Below are 17,425 nucleotides of genomic sequence, written 5' to 3'. Positions count from 1 at the left end.
TGAAGGCGAGGCTTTGTACTTTTAGAGACCCTAGTCTAGACCAGTGCCCCCAGGCTTTTTTCCAGTTTACATATAGATTTTCTTTTTCTACTTTTGGTATAATATTTTTGGTCATGTCATTTCTAATCCAATCGTATGAAAGTTTTTCGTCCATGTCCCAAAATTCTTTTTTATCCCTATACTTCATTAATAATTCTTTAATACTTCTATATTTCCTTGGTACTTCTAGCAGTTTCATAACATTATTATTTTTGTATATTCCCTCCCTGTTTCTTAATACAAATCCAAACCAATATATGTATATCCCTTCCCATGGTAATTTTGGAGCGTCGCTCAGTCTTTTAAATCTATTTAATATATTAGTTGTTTTTAGTATTAAAGGACTTGGTAGTCCTAAACCCCCTAATTCTCTATTTTTGTATAAAATTTCTTTTATTACATAGTGAAGTTTAAAATCCCATATATAGTCTATTATTGGTTTATCTATATCATTTAATATTACATTATTTATGTTTGTTGATTTCATTATATAATTGAGATTACTGTACATATAAGTTCTGGCTACTTGTGCTCGTTCCATTAAACAAAACGGCGTAAGTGCCCAGATGTCAATATTCCGTTTAATCTCCCTTTCCATTTTTTTACAGTTACCTTTCTCTTCATTTTTGCCAAAGCACACTCCAAGTGCTTTAACGGTATCTTTGAATATGTAGGCAGGTATGCTTGAGTGCATGCCCCGCCAGTTACCTATCTCTAATATTTCTGTTTTGTCATGATTTATTTTTGATCCGGATGCTTGTCCAAATTTCTCATATTCCTTTATTAGGTGTTCAAAGGATTTTGGATCATCTATAAAGTTTGTGCAATCGTCTGCATGTTGCAGCATTTTCACTTCATCTGTAATATTTGGAACTTTTATACCTTTAATATTTTTGTTTAGTTTTATACTAATACTCAGCATTTCAATCGCTATTACGTATAATAGCATCGATAGTGGGCACCCCTGCCGCACTGATCGCTTTATGTCGAATTTATCTGTCATGGTTCCATTATTTTGTACCCTCGACGTTATGTTTTCATATAATATCTTTGTCCAGTTTCGGAAAGGCTCTCCGAATCCAAATTTTTCTAGGACTTTTTGTATGTAATTATGCTCTATTCTATCAAAAGCTTTTTCTTGGTCAAAAAGTACCATAGCAGCTTTTTGGTTCCTATTCTGTAGATGGTCTATTATTGTACTAATATTTAGGATATTGTGTTGTATATCTCTATTTTTGGGCCCGCAGGTTTGGTTTACGTTTATAATTTCCCCTATCCCCTTCTTAATTCTATTACATAGTACTCTACTCAGTATCTTATAGTCTGTATTGAGGAGGGAGATGGGCCTCCAATTTTTTAAATCCTCCCTATCCCCTTTCCCCTTATATATTAAAATAATAATTCCCTCCTTCATTGTATCTGTCATCCCTTTATTCCGTAGATAAATGTTGTTATATAACCATTCAAGAATGGGCAACAACTCTCCGCAGAATGTCATATAGAACTCTGCGGAGAGTCCATCTCCTCCTGGTGATTTCCCCTTGTTCATTGAGTTTATACTTTCTAGTATTTCCTCTTGCAATATAAACTCATCACATTGTTTTTTAAATTCAGGATTGATTTTATCACAGGGTATTTGGCTTAAGTAATTATCTATTTCATTATCTGTTATCTGCTGGGATTCATAGAGTTTGGTATAATAGTATTTAATTTGGTCCATTACTTCTTCTTTCCCGGTCAAAGTTGTTGTTGTTGTTGTTGTACTATTCTTAATTTTATTCATATTTTTATCTCCCCCCATTCTTTTTTCCTCCCTTTTATATAGTCCTTCTGCCTTTTTGTAAATTCCCGTATATTTCCCTGCCCTAATTTCTCTACCCCTATTTTCTATTTTATTTATGTCCTCCAATCTGTTTTTTAATCTAGTTTCGGTATCATAGGTATTATTTAAATTTCCCATTTGGTATCTAATCGCTTCTTTTTCCATTTTTAGTTTCCTACTTTTTATTCTACTGTAATCGATCGCAATTTCTTTAGCTTTTCTTTTAAATTTCTCCCACTCTATAATTATATCCGCATTTTCTATACTTTTAATTTTATTTATTTCAGTTTGTATAAGTTGTATAAATTCGTCATCTTTTAAAATTGAGTTATTTAACATCCATCTCCCTTTTCCCCATACTTCCCTAGTTTTAATTTCTATTATCATATTAATAAGTTTATGGTCAGAAATTTTAAAATCAATGATGTTAGTTTCTTTATATACGTCTTTATCATAATTGTTGCAATAAAATTTGTCTATGCGACTCCCTTTGTTTGTTTTGTATTCATATGTATATTGTTTTCTTAATAAATTTTGTATCCTATATACATCTATCAATTTATATTTTTTTATAAAGAAATCCATTTCCGGTTTTATCCTAATATCATTCGGCGCTAAATTCCCTTCTCTATCTATATTTTCGCCTACCCAGTTAAAATCCCCCCCTATAATTATGTTTTCTGTAGAGAATTTCTCTATATATTTACTAAAATGTTCCAAAAATATTTTCTTTTGATCCCTATTCGCTGGCATATAAACATTGATTATATGTATTTCATCCACTACCACATGCATCATCCTTCCCTTAAAAACATTCCCTACTTCCATTATATCCCATGCTAGTCCCTTTTTGTTTTTAAATAGAATTGCCACCCCCCCTCTTACATCACTGTATACATAATCACTATTTATTAAAACTCCATTCAACCTACTCTCAATTAATGTTTTCATGTTACCTTTAAACCCGTTGTGTGTTTCTTGTATAAGTAACACATCATATTTAAGATCTTTTTCAAATTTTAATATTTTTTCTTTACTTATGCCATTTACATTTATTGACAGGAGCTGCAAGTTTTTTCCCTCCATTCCTGTCATATACCAGGGTGTTGCTTTCCATATCTTTCTGGTTATTTATATGTTATAATTTATTTGTTTTATTGAGAAAATTCGCTAGAGGGGGCACTGGTTTCCCCACCCCCCTGTGTTGATCCCATAGTGCTACCACTCTCGGCCGTAGTGTTGCTTGTGTTTTGTAATGTGCTCTCTGTGTTAGTGCTCTCTGTGTTAGTCGTTTGAATTGTTTGGGTTGATCCTTGTATCTCCATGTCCGTGTCCATGTCCGTGTCCGCTTCCATTTCGTTTGTCATCTCTCCACTATTCCCCTTCTCATCTCCTTCTGGTTTTGTGTTATCCTTTTCTTCTTCCTCACTATCCTCTCCTGACTCGGTTTCTACTATTCCTTCTTTCCTCTCTTCTTTATTTTGTTTCTTCTTTGAGGTTGATCTCTCTTGCGGTGATATTGTGTCTGTCTTTCTCTTTCGTCTCCCTCTCTTTGGCATTGGCGTTGAGGTTAGTTGTATTGGGGTCTCTTCTTGTTGTGTGTGCTCTATCTCCAGGGCTGTAAACCTGTTGGTTATAGGTATCCCTTCTTCTGGTTGTATTTCTGCTTTCCCAGTTTTGTTTGGACTTAGGTACCCCTCCCAGCCCAGGGTCTTATGGTGTTCTATTTTTGTGATATCTAGATCAGGAAGTGTTTGGATTGTTTCTTCTCTTTCTCTGACCGTTCTTATGAGATTTAAGATCTCCTCTTGGTGTTGTTGTTGATTAGGTGGTTGTTGTTGTTGTGTTTGCTTTCCTGCTGTTTCTTCTTGCTGCCCTCCAGGGCAGTCTCTAGGGCCATGCCCTGTGTAATGGCAGAGGGGACACGCTCTGTCATGTTCTGATCCTTTGTACCATGTTTTCAACCTGAATCCCAGCACATAGAAGAAGATTGGTACTTTCTTCGCGTCGGCTTTGCTGACGTATATAAGTCTGATTCCCGACTTAATTGGGGCAAAACCCCAGATAGTGGCCATCTTATGAGTAATAACTTTGATTCCCATCTTCTTTTGTAGCTTTTCTATCAATTCTTCAGAGCTCACTTCTAGAGGCAATCCCATCACGTGTACCTCTATCGCCCTTGGTTCGATGGTTCTGATGAAGGGCACTGTTTTATAAATTTTTGCCTTCATCCCCTTTACGGTGATTTCTTCTCCTTCCAACAGCGGCTCATCCTTTTTGGGGTATATTACATATTTTTTCAACCCTCCGTTTTGTAAAGCCTCAATTTTCCCTATATCTATTCCGGCGGTGTGCAGCGCCATGAGCACTTCGCTTTGTCTAGGTGCACTCTCCGCCTCTTCAAAGTCAATCGTCTGACACCCGGCTGGGTGATTGACTATCATCCTATTTTCCTCAATCACCGTCTGAAAGTACTTCTTGATCTTGGATCCTGGTCTGTCCATTTTGGTTGTTGTGTGCGCAACCGAGAATGGGTCGCACTCTACTGTTAATTTTTATATTTACTCCTAACAGGTTTTCAATGTTAGCAAGCTGGTCAATGGTCAAAATATATTTAATTATCCTATGATGTATCCTATTTGGCTACTATCTAAACATATACAGGTGCAAAGGCTTGCCCCTATTTATGTATATGTTGAAAATCGCTCACTCTGTCTTACTGCTCTTAATCCCAGCCGGGACTATGTAGGCAGCAATGCAGAATAAGTTCAGATGTTATGAAAAACTATTTCAATATCAATAATCCAAAAGTTGTTAGTATAAACCTTTTACCTTTCTTCTCTACTCTTGCTTTGTACGCGCCATTGCTATAAGTGACTGTACTTCTCAACAAGGAGTGTAAGAATCTTTAGTAAAAGGCGAAAGATTAATACGATGTGAAGAGAAACCAGAGTAATCATTATACTTTCACGCTTTATTTTGAAGAGAAATAGTTTGAACTTTCCAAATGCTTTTGTAAAGACGATAGTGGAATGGTTATGTCTACAAAGATCCAAAAGGGTCATAGTTTTCAATATACAGTGTCATTTTGCTATTGGCTATTTTGAATTTCAGTGAAACCCATTTATTTTCTTTATACTGGTAGAAAGGATACTAATTAATATTTCTATATTTCTTGTCGTGGAAAAGGCAGGGGGAGTTAATTTGACAGTAAAAGGGATGTAATCCACATTCGTTAGATGTTCGAGTTATCGAGATGGATTATAACTACCTATTTATACATCAGGAAAAGATTACTAATTTGGAAAAAAATAACAGGTGTTTTATTCATATAGGAAATCAAAATTTACTTGAAGAAAAAAAATTCCATTTTAGATTAATGCAACGTGTGGATGTTTCAGATGTTTGGGATATCATCTGTCTTCTCCGAGGAGAGCAATGTAGACCTTAAACCTGGCATATGTACTAGCAAACTAGGGTATGTTATACCAAGCTTAGACCATTAACTGTCTTTATTGCGTTTGGTACAATTCCAATAGGTGGTCCACACATGGTTAAGTAAAGATTCAGACATGTTTAGGCTGCCGTTAATGAAATTGAGTCGCAATTATTACTTCCGGATCAGTACCCACAAAAGTAGTCCCAGTCTATTTTTAGAGCATTGTTTCCTCTCTCGTTTCGGTAGTGGTACGCAGCTTAGATTTCGGCTTTTGAGGTATAGATTTCAGGAAAATTAAATTGAAAACTCTTTGTAAAATGAGCATCAATGAGTTTCTCTTCCTACTGCTAAAACTGCTTCTCTGTTAGATCCAACTCGCGAAAAAGGCGCATAACATATTCCCATGTTGTTGTTGTGGGAATAACGCCATTTTTCAGCACGTGATAGGCTATACATGGCGGCCAGTATAAATAGTGGCATAAGAAACTGGAGAAAACCTCGGGAAGAGCCACCGACTCACGAGAGGCTAATGGCAACCTTTCTCATATACACACATAGACCGACCCCGAGACCCGAACCACGTGGATCGAGATGAGATGGCAGTGATTGGTAAAGTCGAGCGCTTTAGAACACTCGGCCATCCGGGTTCCCGTTTAATTCCATGTAGTTTAAAATTAGCATTTAAAACCTTAATACTTACGTGTAAATTCTTCATTTCTTTTAAGATATGTCACCTGCTGTGATACATCGCCAGCATTGAAAATTATTTTCTGTCGGAAACGTGTCATGCCGTTTTCATAGATTTGTATGTTTTGAGTTTAAATGAATGCAGCCGGTGTTACTATCCATCAAAAATAATAGTAATACAAAGTTTATGTAAGTAACAACTCAGATTTCGTTAGAGATTTTCAATCACAAATACATAAAAGTAGCTAGAAATACGAGGCCTCCAAAGTTGCATATTAAAACTTGCTGGTACTCTGTGACATGTGAATGGTTTTAAGATTGTTCTTTTTGAATTATTTTTAGGCAGCCATAGTCAAAAAAATTTCCTTAATGTTATTTCGTCTGTTTTGCTTTAATTTGGTTTCGTTAGATGCCTCAAGGAGCAAATCTGAGCAGCTTTGATCATTAATGAAATTGTAAAGCCGATGTAATAAGCCTTTCCCAAAGAATTTATTAATTTCTTAGAATTAGTTCGAAGATGAAATATACCATGGCACATGCTCATAGGTAGAGAAAAAAATAATGAACAGATCACAACAAACAAACAAAAAAACCCCAACCATGTTGCCACTTGCACATGGACGTAAGCTTATGGTGCTTTAGGTTCGTTGATATTAGACACACACACACACACACACTGTTTACTCATATTCAGCGTGATGTTGTGAGTTTGACGCTATTTTCCAACAATAACAAGAAAAAAACAACTTGCATCTTTCAAATGCAATTAATATTACAGTACCTTCGGTTCTTTGATTTTCAGTCAAAACACACACACACACACACACACACACACACACTCGTGCATGTATATACACAGGGCGTTTTTACTGCAGACGAGTTTCAAATATACACTTAACAGATCTTAATTTCCAAAACTTTGATACATCTAGTCCACAATCGTTAGATCACGCCTCTTTTTATTAGCGGATTGATTATTCAGATTGGTTTTACTGGGTTTAATGCCATTTTGCAGCACATGATTGGTATATATATGAACGCTAAATTGATACACTTTGGATGACCATATGCAAATATAATACTTGTACATACATTTGCATACATATTCCACGCAAACTAGACCAGCAAGTAGATCATCGCTTCTTTTGTTTTTTTCTGACACTACCGGTAATGTCAGGGGAGAAAAAAGAAGAAAAGGCGGAGATCTACTTGTTGGTCTAAAAAGCAAACGTGCATCTACATACATGTATTTGAATAAGATCACATCAAATGCTAAATTCATAAACATAAGATAATGTTACTTACTTCCAAACACACATGCATACCATATACATGTGAGATAAAGAGGACAAAATAGAAGGTATGATGCGAGAAAGTGACGTGATAACTAACATACTTCTGGTCCAGTAATATTCAGGGAACATAATATTCCTGATAAACTCCATTTGTCAATAAATCGAACAAGGTCAGATCCATAAGGACATAGAACACAATTAATTTTACTCTATGTTCTCTACATTTGTTTCTCAATACTTCTTAAATCCCTAAAAAATGCATAAATATAACTCTTCTGTCACCACCAAAATGAGAGGAAGAAATATTCTAAAAATAGACTTGAACTACATCTATTGGTACTGAACTGGATGTACTAATTGTGACCTGATTCCTGACAGGCCCAATTTGTTATGGCCAATTTTAGTCAAACTTTTATATTTGCATGCCACACCTATTTCAATTTTATACATGAAGTCTTTTTGAATTTTATTACAAACAAGACACGTGACACCTTTCAGAAAGTGTGTAGTGCTGGTGTTCCACAGGGTGCAAGTTTTGGTCCAAGTGCTCTTGAGAAACCAAAACTTAATTTGCTATATCTTCCTTAATTATAAGAATTTTTCAATGCAATGAAAACCTGAATGTACAAGGCCTCTCTGAGAATATGTTTACAATTTGAAATTATTGATAAAGGAAATTTAAATAAACATTTAAATTTTAAAAACTACATTTTATTGAAAATATAAATTTTCCTACAAGTTTTAAAATTCAGTTTGACAAATTTTAGACAGCAAAGTTGACTAATACATGGTATTTAAAACAAATGGTAGCTTAAGTCTGTACAAGTGATATCATTTTTCCCAGGGTTAGTGAAGCAACACAGCTCATAGTGATTTTGGCAGCAAACCGCAATATGCCTGTCCAGATGCATATAGGTGTAGACACTAAAGAAACAGTGACAGGTGCTATGTTCCACATATTGTGTCAGGTACGTAGGCAGTTGTTTGTATAAGTAATAGCGCACTCAGATTTAAAGTTCGGATGGGACCACTACCATGTTGTATAGCAAAAATGCATTCCATTTCAATGTCAATAACTACAAAAGGTGACAATGGGATAGGAAAATACAGTTTCTAGGGAGGCTCTACCTTACCGAAAAATGGTGTTATTCTCTCTCATGAAGACCTAAGCCATGTCTTTGTGGTGCTATATATCAGTGTGGTGATATGAACTAATCATGGTCACTTATGACAGTACACTTCACATGTCCTTATGAAACCTTGCTATCACCACCGGACTACTGGAGAGCTTCCAAACTGATCCAACTCTAACATTTTGTTCCAGATACAATGTTAGACCTGAAAAGATATAACATGTCTCACTTGATTCTAGAAAACAGTAAGATGTAGGTAAATGAATTTAAAATGTGTTCGATATGGTGATTTCAAAATAACATTAAGGTTGCAAGCATGGGAAAAATATTAAACATGACAGACTGACACTCAAAAAGGTGAAGCGATGACCATGTATTAAAGTGATAAATTCATCCTAAAAATATATGGGGTTTCTAGAAGCATATTTAGCCATTTACAGGTTAAATAGCAAATCAGGTAGACTATGTATCATACAGTTTAAGGCAATGTTGGGGCGGTGAGGTTTGATCATTGGTGCAAACATTAGTACATACCAGTATACAGGAAGGTCAATCGACAATGTAATAAATTAAAATATATGACTATAAGCGATCTTATTCATGAGGGAAATAACAATTTTGGATATTGCAGATGAATACAGCAAAATGTGGCCACACAGATCAACTATAGATACCAATAAATCCTATATCGTCAACTAAATGTGAAATTCTGATCCCCAAAACGTGAAAACCAGGATGGACATTTACATATGTGGGACATATACAATGTACTTGTTAAGATCAAATGTGCAAACAAAATTCAAATGATCTGTTTCAACATTTATCATTAAGAGTGTTGGTTACCAATTATTAAACTCAATGATTCAATGGAATCAGATATCAGCTGATGCTACAATACTGCACACTGTCATAGTACTAAATTGAAATATGTTATCATACATAGGCCTACTCATGATGAAAATAACATTTTGGGATATTTTCAGCGCACACAGCCAGAAATGGGCCTTACAGATTCACTATATGTACAATGTCAGCCTATATGATGTACTGAATGTGAACGTTTGATCCCAAACATTCTAAAATATATGAATATTTGTTCATGTGGGATATGTAGCTATCGCAAAATCAGTTGTACAAAGTTAAATTCAAATAATCTGTTTGAATATTTCTTATGCAATCTTTAGAGTGTCAGTTAACAAATATTATTAGTAATTAATAATGCATAAAGCAAGATGGATCATCAGCATTCCCATAACATCATATAGGCCACAATGCTGCACTACACCAATCAATATCGTAACCAAACTGAACAATACAATGGAATGCATTTTGTGTTCAGCTTATATTATTTTGCTGTTTTCTTACATCCAAGGGTAATATACATGGGGAAAGTATATTTTATCCCTTTGAACTGTATTTCATTCTGGGACAGTTTAAAATGATTTAGTAGAGAACTTGACTAGGTTCTAGTATAAAGTTTTCATCTCTGTCCTCTCACTAAATACCCTATAACTATGTTTGTAAAAAATTACTGAAGGCCATACAAGCAGATATGTGTTACTCAGGAAGTGACCCCATGATAAACACATAAATTAACTGCTTGGACCCCTAATAAATACTTTGAATGACCAATACAAATTGGAATTTTGTCTTCGTGTATTTTAAATGATGGTCTCATTTTGACTTACAAAGATATTTTCTCTGACAAAATTTGACAAATATCCAACATTGGAACTTATATATGGTGTAGGAATATTTACATGCTGATATCATTTAATATCATTTCAACAAATATTATATATTTTGGAGTAAATGTTTTAATTTTTTATACTTCTTTTTAAATTTCATTTAAATTTTTCAAAATAAAACTTAACTTTTTATTTCTAATTTCATTCTACTGTTTTTCAAAGTCAATATACATAACATATTGAAATTTCATGTGTCGTTCATTAATAATAAAGATTTAATACCAGTTTAATCTTTACTCAAATACTGCACTGACAGGACATAGCACAATTAATTTTGTTATATGTTCTCTACATTTGGTTCTCGAGACTGACATTTCCACTGTGTGACAATCAGTACAAATCATATGTTAATCTAAAAATACCTTCACGGTGAAGTTCTTGCCAAAGGTTTTTTTGAGAGGCTGGACTGTCAACAGAGCAGTATGTAAACAGAACACATATTTCACTTCCGGATCATCACCATGGCCTTATTACTGACTATGCACTATCGCCGAAATACACATGGAAAACCACACCTGAGCTCATATTCTCAAGAATAAACAATGACCTTTAAATCCCTATCAAAATCGCATAAATATAACTCTTCTATCACCATGACAATGAGAGAGGAATAAATGTTCTAACAATAGACTAGAACTACCTTTGTGAGTACCGAACTGGAAGTACTGAGACCTGATTATATAATCATCGGTTACTATCTTCCATTTGGATCTGGTTAGAAGAAAAGAGAACAAAATGCTAAATTTGAACTAGAGGTTTACTTTAATTGAATTGGTACCTCACCAAAGTGAGGCTTCAAAGAATGGTCTATAGACTCATTAAATGTTCCTCTCCACGGTAATCTTTAGTAAAAGGCGAAAGATTAATACGATGTGAAGAGAAACCAGAGTAATCATTATACTTTCACGCTTTATTTTGAAGAGAAATAGTTTGAACTTTCCAAATGCTTTTGTAAAGACGATAGTGGAATGGTTATGTCTACAAAGATCCAAAAGGGTCATAGTTTTCAATATACAGTGTCATTTTGCTATTGGCTATTTTGAATTTCAGTGAAACCCATTTATTTTCTTTATACTGGTAGAAAGGATACTAATGAATATTTCTATATTTCTTGTCGTGGAAAAGGCAGGGGGAGTTAATTTGACAGTAAAAGGGATGTAATCCACATTCGTTAGATGTTCGAGTTATCGAGATGGATTATAACTACCTATTTATACATCAGGAAAAGATTACTAATTTGGAAAAAAATAACAGGTGTTTTATTCATATAGGAAATCAAAATTTACTTGAAGAAAAAAAATTCCATTTTAGATTAATGCAACGTGTGGATGTTTCAGATGTTTGGGATATCATCTGTCTTCTCCGAGGAGAGCAATGTAGACCTTAAACCTGGCATATGTACTAGCAAACTAGGGTATGTTATACCAAGCTTAGACCATTAACTGTCTTTATTGCGTTTGGTACAATTCCAATAGGTGGTCCACACATGGTTAAGTAAAGATTCAGACATGTTTAGGCTGCCGTTAATGAAATTGAGTCGCAATTATTACTTCCGGATCAGTACCCACAAAAGTAGTCCCAGTCTATATTTAGAGCATTGTTTCCTCTCTCGTTTCGGTAGTGGTACGCAGCTTAGATTTCGGCTTTTGAGGTATAGATTTCAGGAAAATTAAATTGAAAACTCTTTGTAAAATGAGCATCAATGAGTTTCTCTTCCTACTGCTAAAACTGCTTCTCTGTTAGATCCAACTCGCGAAAAAGGCGCATAACATATTCCCATGTTGTTGTTGTGGGAATAACGCCATTTTTCAGCACGTGATAGGCTATACATGGCGGCCAGTATAAATAGTGGCATAAGAAACTGGAGAAAACCTCGGGAAGAGCCACCGACTCACGAGAGGCTAATGGCAACCTTTCTCATATACACACATAGACCGACCCCGAGACCCGAACCACGTGGATCGAGATGAGATGGCAGTGATTGGTAAAGTCGAGCGCTTTAGAACACTCGGCCATCCGGGTTCCCGTTTAATTCCATGTAGTTTAAAATTAGCATTTAAAACCTTAATACTTACGTGTAAATTCTTCATTTCTTTTAAGATATGTCACCTGCTGTGATACATCGCCAGCATTGAAAATTATTTTCTGTCGGAAACGTGTCATGCCGTTTTCATAGATTTGTATGTTTTGAGTTTAAATGAATGCAGCCGGTGTTACTATCCATCAAAAATAATAGTAATACAAAGTTTATGTAAGTAACAACTCAGATTTCGTTAGAGATTTTCAATCACAAATACATAAAAGTAGCTAGAAATACGAGGCCTCCAAAGTTGCATATTAAAACTTGCTGGTACTCTGTGACATGTGAATGGTTTTAAGATTGTTCTTTTTGAATTATTTTTAGGCAGCCATAGTCAAAAAAATTTCCTTAATGTTATTTCGTCTGTTTTGCTTTAATTTGGTTTCGTTAGATGCCTCAAGGAGCAAATCTGAGCAGCTTTGATCATTAATGAAATTGTAAAGCCGATGTAATAAGCCTTTCCCAAAGAATTTATTAATTTCTTAGAATTAGTTCGAAGATGAAATATACCATGGCACATGCTCATAGGTAGAGAAAAAAATAATGAACAGATCACAACAAACAAACAAAAAACCCCAACCATGTTGCCACTTGCACATGGACGTAAGCTTATGGTGCTTTAGGTTCGTTGATATTAGACACACACACACACACACACTGTTTACTCATATTCAGCGTGATGTTGTGAGTTTGACGCTATTTTCCAACAATAACAAGAAAAAAACAACTTGCATCTTTCAAATGCAATTAATATTACAGTACCTTCGGTTCTTTGATTTTCAGTCAAAACACACACACACTCGTGCATGTATATACACAGGGCGTTTTTACTGCAGACGAGTTTCAAATATACACTTAACAGATCTTAATTTCCAAAACTTTGATACATCTAGTCCACAATCGTTAGATCACGCCTCTTTTTATTAGCGGATTGATTATTCAGATTGGTTTTACTGGGTTTAATGCCATTTTGCAGCACATGATTGGTATATATATGAACGCTAAATTGATACACTTTGGATGACCATATGCAAATATAATACTTGTACATACATTTGCATACATATTCCACGCAAACTAGACCAGCAAGTAGATCATCGCTTCTTTTGTTTTTTTCTGACACTACCGGTAATGTCAGGGGAGAAAAAAGAAGAAAAGGCGGAGATCTACTTGTTGGTCTAAAAAGCAAACGTGCATCTACATACATGTATTTGAATAAGATCACATCAAATGCTAAATTCATAAACATAAGATAATGTTACTTACTTCCAAACACACATGCATACCATATACATGTGAGATAAAGAGGACAAAATAGAAGGTATGATGCGAGAAAGTGACGTGATAACTAACATACTTCTGGTCCAGTAATATTCAGGGAACATAATATTCCTGATAAACTCCATTTGTCAATAAATCGAACAAGGTCAGATCCATAAGGACATAGAACACAATTAATTTTACTCTATGTTCTCTACATTTGTTTCTCAATACTTCTTAAATCCCTAAAAAATGCATAAATATAACTCTTCTGTCACCACCAAAATGAGAGGAAGAAATATTCTAAAAATAGACTTGAACTACATCTATTGGTACTGAACTGGATGTACTAATTGTGACCTGATTCCTGACAGGCCCAATTTGTTATGGCCAATTTTAGTCAAACTTTTATATTTGCATGCCACACCTATTTCAATTTTATACATGAAGTCTTTTTGAATTTTATTACAAACAAGACACGTGACACCTTTCAGAAAGTGTGTAGTGCTGGTGTTCCACAGGGTGCAAGTTTTGGTCCAAGTGCTCTTGAGAAACCAAAACTTAATTTGCTATATCTTCCTTAATTATAAGAATTTTTCAATGCAATGAAAACCTGAATGTACAAGGCCTCTCTGAGAATATGTTTACAATTTGAAATTATTGATAAAGGAAATTTAAATAAACATTTAAATTTTAAAAACTACATTTTATTGAAAATATAAATTTTCCTACAAGTTTTAAAATTCAGTTTGACAAATTTTAGACAGCAAAGTTGACTAATACATGGTATTTAAAACAAATGGTAGCTTAAGTCTGTACAAGTGATATCATTTTTCCCAGGGTTAGTGAAGCAACACAGCTCATAGTGATTTTGGCAGCAAACCGCAATATGCCTGTCCAGATGCATATAGGTGTAGACACTAAAGAAACAGTGACAGGTGCTATGTTCCACATATTGTGTCAGGTACGTAGGCAGTTGTTTGTATAAGTAATAGCGCACTCAGATTTAAAGTTCGGATGGGACCACTACCATGTTGTATAGCAAAAATGCATTCCATTTCAATGTCAATAACTACAAAAGGTGACAATGGGATAGGAAAATACAGTTTCTAGGGAGGCTCTACCTTACTGAAAAATGGTGTTATTCTCTCTCATGAAGACCTAAGCCATGTCTTTGTGGTGCTATATATCAGTGTGGTGATATGAACTAATCATGGTCACTTATGACAGTACACTTCACATGTCCTTATGAAACCTTGCTATCACCACCGGACTACTGGAGAGCTTCCAAACTGATCCAACTCTAACATTTTGTTCCAGATACAATGTTAGACCTGAAAAGATATAACATGTCTCACTTGATTCTAGAAAACAGTAAGATGTAGGTAAATGAATTTAAAATGTGTTCGATATGGTGATTTCAAAATAACATTAAGGTTGCAAGCATGGGAAAAATATTAAACATGACAGACTGACACTCAAAAAGGTGAAGCGATGACCATGTATTAAAGTGATAAATTCATCCTAAAAATATATGGGGTTTCTAGAAGCATATTTAGCCATTTACAGGTTAAATAGCAAATCAGGTAGACTATGTATCATACAGTTTAAGGCAATGTTGGGGCGGTGAGGTTTGATCATTGGTGCAAACATTAGTACATACCAGTATACAGGAAGGTCAATCGACAATGTAATAAATTAAAATATATGACTATAAGCGATCTTATTCATGAGGGAAATAACAATTTTGGATATTGCAGATGAATACAGCAAAATGTGGCCACACAGATCAACTATAGATACCAATAAATCCTATATCGTCAACTAAATGTGAAATTCTGATCCCCAAAACGTGAAAACCAGGATGGACATTTACATATGTGGGACATATACAATGTACTTGTTAAGATCAAATGTGCAAACAAAATTCAAATGATCTGTTTCAACATTTATCATTAAGAGTGTTGGTTACCAATTATTAAACTCAATGATTCAATGGAATCAGATATCAGCTGATGCTACAATACTGCACACTGTCATAGTACTAAATTGAAATATGTTATCATACATAGGCCTACTCATGATGAAAATAACATTTTGGGATATTTTCAGCGCACACAGCCAGAAATGGGCCTTACAGATTCACTATATGTACAATGTCAGCCTATATGATGTACTGAATGTGAACGTTTGATCCCAAACATTCTAAAATATATGAATATTTGTTCATGTGGGATATGTAGCTATCGCAAAATCAGTTGTACAAAGTTAAATTCAAATAATCTGTTTGAATATTTCTTATGCAATCTTTAGAGTGTCAGTTAACAAATATTATTAGTAATTAATAATGCATAAAGCAAGATGGATCATCAGCATTCCCATAACATCATATAGGCCACAATGCTGCACTACACCAATCAATATCGTAACCAAACTGAACAATACAATGGAATGCATTTTGTGTTCAGCTTATATTATTTTGCTGTTTTCTTACATCCAAGGGTAATATACATGGGGAAAGTATATTTTATCCCTTTGAACTGTATTTCATTCTGGGACAGTTTAAAATGATTTAGTAGAGAACTTGACTAGGTTCTAGTATAAAGTTTTCATCTCTGTCCTCTCACTAAATACCCTATAACTATGTTTGTAAAAAATTACTGAAGGCCATACAAGCAGATATGTGTTACTCAGGAAGTGACCCCATGATAAACACATAAATTAACTGCTTGGACCCCTAATAATTACTTTGAATGACCAATACAAATTGGAATTTTGTCTTCGTGTATTTTAAATGATGGTCTCATTTTGACTTACAAAGATATTTTCTCTGACAAAATTTGACAAATATCCAACATTGGAACTTATATATGGTGTAGGAATATTTACATGCTGATATCATTTAATATCATTTCAACAAATATTATATATTTTGGAGTAAATGTTTTAATTTTTTATACTTCTTTTTAAATTTCATTTAAATTTTTCAAAATAAAACTTAACTTTTTATTTCTAATTTCATTCTACTGTTTTTCAAAGTCAATATACATAACATATTGAAATTTCATGTGTCGTTCATTAATAATAAAGATTTAATACCAGTTTAATCTTTACTCAAATACTGCACTGACAGGACATAGCACAATTAATTTTGTTATATGTTCTCTACATTTGGTTCTCGAGACTGACATTTCCACTGTGTGACAATCAGTACAAATCATATGTTAATCTAAAAATACCTTCACGGTGAAGTTCTTGCCAAAGGTTTTTTTGAGAGGCTGGACTGTCAACAGAGCAGTATGTAAACAGAACACATATTTCACTTCCGGATCATCACCATGGCCTTATTACTGACTATGCACTATCGCCGAAATACACATGGAAAACCACACCTGAGCTCATATTCTCAAGAATAAACAATGACCTTTAAATCCCTATCAAAATCGCATAAATATAACTCTTCTATCACCATGACAATGAGAGAGGAATAAATGTTCTAACAATAGACTAGAACTACCTTTGTGAGTACCGAACTGGAAGTACTGAGACCTGATTATATAATCATCGGTTACTATCTTCCATTTGGATCTGGTTAGAAGAAAAGAGAACAAAATGCTAAATTTGAACTAGAGGTTTACTTTAATTGAATTGGTACCTCACCAAAGTGAGGCTTCAAAGAATGGTCTATAGACTCATTAAATGTTCCTCTCCACGGTAATCTTTAGTAAAAGGCGAAAGATTAATACGATGTGAAGAGAAACCAGAGTAATCATTATACTTTCACGCTTTATTTTGAAGAGAAATAGTTTGAACTTTCCAAATGCTTTTGTAAAGACGATAGTGGAATGGTTATGTCTACAAAGATCCAAAAGGGTCATAGTTTTCAATATACAGTGTCATTTTGCTATTGGCTATTTTGAAT

At 34.4% G+C, this 17,425-nt stretch overlaps 2 non-coding genes across 2 annotated transcripts; both read right to left on the bottom strand.

Moving 5' to 3' along the window:
• Positions 1–10,939: 10,939 nt before the first annotated feature.
• LOC149777053 (U5 spliceosomal RNA) lies at positions 10,940–11,055 on the bottom strand. The gene has a single exon (XR_016416327.1). It is a non-coding gene; the product is annotated as a U5 spliceosomal RNA (small nuclear RNA).
• A 6,101-nt stretch (positions 11,056–17,156) lies between these two features.
• LOC149777052 (U5 spliceosomal RNA) lies at positions 17,157–17,272 on the bottom strand. Its single transcript, XR_016416326.1, has one exon. It is a non-coding gene; the product is annotated as a U5 spliceosomal RNA (small nuclear RNA).
• Between the last annotated feature and the right edge of the window lie 153 nt (positions 17,273–17,425).

This window comes from Sinohyriopsis cumingii, chromosome 18, assembly GCF_028554795.1.
Source record: "Sinohyriopsis cumingii isolate HCF-2022 chromosome 18, ASM2855479v2, whole genome shotgun sequence".
In the NCBI taxonomy this organism is placed as follows: domain Eukaryota; kingdom Metazoa; phylum Mollusca; class Bivalvia; order Unionida; family Unionidae; genus Sinohyriopsis; species Sinohyriopsis cumingii.
This window is presented reverse-complemented; position numbering and strand designations above follow the sequence as displayed.